We start from the raw sequence: 3869 nt of genomic DNA, 5'->3' as shown, positions 1-3869 counted from the left end.
GGTTTAAAAAAAAAAAATGTTTAAGGAGAAAGCCATTGTCTACCAGGCTCTCCAATTACCAAGGAACCATGACCATTAAGAATAGCCTTTCATGCTCTCCAAAGAACCATGACCATAAAAAATAGCTGTGTGTAAGAAAATAATGTAAACTTTATTCTTACTCTTGCTGTTTTTCTGGCTGCTGATTAAGCCTCTAATTGTAAAATTGGAATATAAATGTATCATGTTAAATGCAATAAGCAAAGGAAGAAAGAAGAGGAATTAGAATGACTCAGAATTAAAATCATCAAGATCACTTGACTGTTTGTCTTGTGTTCTTTCATCATTCCTTTGCCGAACTTCTACCCACCTTCGTGTTCCCTCTTCGAGACCCTAGACCTCAGGCTTATAAGCCCCTCCCGACTGAAGCAGCCCGCAGCAGACTGCTACCTAATAGTTCAGTAGTTCAAATCCACCAGCTACCACTCAGGAGAAAAAAAAAAAAGCAGCAGTCTGCTCCTATTTAGATTTACAGTACTGAGACCACAACTAGGAGGTTAGACATTCTAGAAGGATTTTGTCAAGAGTATGACATGATGCCTTTTTACAAGGATTGGCGCTTCTTTTTTTTTTTTTTTTTTTAGGATTGGCGCTTCTTGACAACATGCCCAAAGTATGTGAAACTGAGTTTCACCATCTTTCCCTCTACATAGGAACCTGATTGCACTTCCTCTAAGTCAGACCTGCCCTTTGAGCAGTCCATGGGACAGTGACCAGTGATGTGCTCAAGCATGTTGGAGATGGTCAGGATGATGCGGGAATGGGCAAGTTTCAGGTCTGTTGTTTATAGGGTCAGTGAATCCTAGTCAACTGGATGGCACATAACAACATCAACAACAGGACATGCTAAATGCAACCATTCATTCACTCATTCATTTTGTAGTAACCATTCTGTTGGCTCTAGGAAATAGTTAAGATGCATTTCCAATCAACAAGAACCTCACAGAGGCATCACGAGGGTGTAGATGGAAAGATGGTATAAATCACACACTGAGGAACGTTTTTAGAGGAAGTGAGCCCAAAATGGTTATTGATAAAATTTTTGTGCATTGTTAAGGCAGAATTTTCTTTTTCATTAAAATATTCCTCTAAGTAATTATAACAATAAAAACCTTTTTCATGAAAAAAAGACAGCATTGAACACCCAATGGAGTAGTACTAGGAGTCAAAATCCATTTTTTTTTTTACTTTGGGTTTGTTTTGTTTTAATTATATGGTAATAGTGAACATCACTAGTTACTCTTTATCACTTAAGGTGTTGTTACTAATACGTGCCATCGAGTTGACTATGGTACATAGTGACCTTATGAAAAACAGCTCTGAAACCTGCTCTATCTTGAGCCTGTTTCACTCTCTGTGACTACCTGCCCCTACTGCCACAGTCACACCCATGATTCAATCCATCTCATCTGGGGTCTTTCTTTTTTTTTTTTTTCATCTGGGGTCTTTCATTCCTGTGCTGAGCCCCCACCCTTCCAAGCAAGGATGTCCTTCTCCAATAGCCCTTCCTTCAATATGCCCAATAGATGTCAAAAATTTTTTTCTTCTCTTATTTTGCATACTGGTTATGGTATATGAATATAAATTCCAATATATACCAGAAATATATTCTTTTCAAATAAGTGTTATATTGTAACAAAAAAGATCAGTAACAATTTTTTTCCTTTTAATACATTGTATCTTTTCAAAATCTTATGTGCAAACAAAAATAATATCAGTACTCATTTAACATGTGTGTGTGTATATGTTGTTCTCTGGAACGTAAGCTCCATGAGTACAGAGACTTTGCTAATCACGGTAGTGCCCTTAACAGTGCCTAATGACTGACACTTCACTTTACTGGATGCTGGGAATCTGTCATTCAATTATTCCTCTGGTGAGAGTAAACAAATATACAGTGTATGCCAGGTGATATCAACTGGTAGGAGCAGAAACGAAGTTCTGGTGTTCTAATGGGTAAAGAGTTGGGCTACCAATCCCAAAGCTGGCAGCTCAAATCCACCAGCTTCACTGTGAGACAACAATGAGCAGTCTCCTCCCATGCAATTTACAGCTAGCTCTGAAAACCCACTGGAAGGTTAGCTGTGAGTTGGTTTCAACTCAACAGCACAAAACAACATGAAGACAAAGCAGAGTAAGGAAGATGGAGGATGTGAAGGAAGATGCTCTATATTGTGACTGCCCTGCAAAGGCAGAATGGACTCTCCTCCCACACACCCATAATTTGTTTTAAATATCAAGAGTGATAATGCCACACACGAGAGGGTAAGGTACACAACACTTCTGTTATGTGAGATACTGTCCATCAGGAACTGAACTGACAGAACAGGAATGCCTGGGGCTTTTCCTAATAGAGTAGTTGGGTGATTTGGCTGGCTGAGTTTGAACATCTGACCTTCCCATTAGCAGTCTAGTGATTGACTGTTGTCTCCCTGGACCTTCTTTGATATAACAAGAGAAAAATTAGTAACGGACATACCACTTTAAGTTTTTTGACCCAAATAAATTCCTGACAAAAATGAATCCTGCCAGTAGCTTTTTTCACTCAGAACTACTAGTTTTTTCTTTCTCATTCAAAACTTTCGTATTAGCTTGAATATCAAAAGACTCCAGGGCTAGAGACTGTCTTGTTGTTGTTATATGCCATCGAGTTGCCTGAGATTCATAGCGACCCTATGTACAACAGCCATGAACCATTCCCTGTCCTGAGTCCGTATCACTGACTCCATCTTACCAACCCCCATTGCCCCAGTTACTGTATCCCCAACTCACCTGGGATCTTCCTCTCCCGTGCTGTTCCTCCACCCTTCCAAGAAGGATGGGTTGAACCCAAAGTATGTGAGATGTAGCTTCAAAATCCTAGCCTCCAAGGAGAAACATGGTTTCACTCTCTTCAAGACAGACCTATTTGTTTTCTTGGCAGTCAATGGTATGTTCAAGACGCTTTTCTAGCACCATAACTCAAAGGTAACAATTCTTCTTCTGTCATCCTTAGTCACTGTCCAACTCTCTGATGCATAGCAAGTAACTGTGAAGGCCCTGGCCTGGAAAAGGTGCACCTTAGTCTCTGGACCAACATCATTGTTTCTCAGTACTCTGGAGAGGTCTCTGACAGCAGATTTTCCCAGTGCAATTCGTCTTTCGATTTCCTGACTGCTGGTGTCAAGAGCCTAGCAAGATGAAATGTTTAACAGCCTCAATCTCTTCTCCATCTATCATGGTGCTGTGAACTGGCCCAGTGGTTAAGAATATTTGTCTTCTCGGTGAGCTTCAATCCATATTGAAGACTACAGTCCTTGACCTTCTGCAACAAGTGCATTAGGTCCTCCTCAGTTTCAGCAAGCAAAGTTGTGTCATCAGTATAATGCAGATTGTTGCTATGTCTTCCTCCAATCCTGATGCCACATTCTTCCTCAAAAAGCCCAGCCTCCCGAATGATCTCTTCTGCATACAGATTGAAAAGGTACAGAGACACAATACAGCCCTAATGCACTCCTTTCCTGGTCAAAGTATAGGTTTCACATAAGAACAATTAAGCATCTTGGGATTTCCATTTTCCTCAAAGTTAGCCACAATTTGCTGTGATCCACACAGTCAAATGCTTTTGCAGAGTCATTGAAACATAGAAAGACTATCTTGTTTGTTGTTGTTGTTATGTGCCGTCGAGTCTCTTGCGACTCATAACGACCCTATGTACAATAGCCCTAAACTCTGCTCTGTCCTGTGCCAATCGCACTGTCTTTGACACTCCCATCCCAATTATCCCAGTCACTGAATCAATCCACCTCATAGAGGGCCTTCCCCTCCTGCGCTGTCCCTCCACCCTCCCA

The sequence above is a fragment of the Elephantulus edwardii genome, unplaced genomic scaffold, assembly GCF_000299155.1.
Source record: "Elephantulus edwardii isolate Elephantulus edwardi_28Jun2011 unplaced genomic scaffold, EleEdw1.0 scaffold00203, whole genome shotgun sequence".
Lineage (NCBI taxonomy): Eukaryota > Metazoa > Chordata > Mammalia > Macroscelidea > Macroscelididae > Elephantulus > Elephantulus edwardii.
This window is presented reverse-complemented; position numbering follows the sequence as displayed.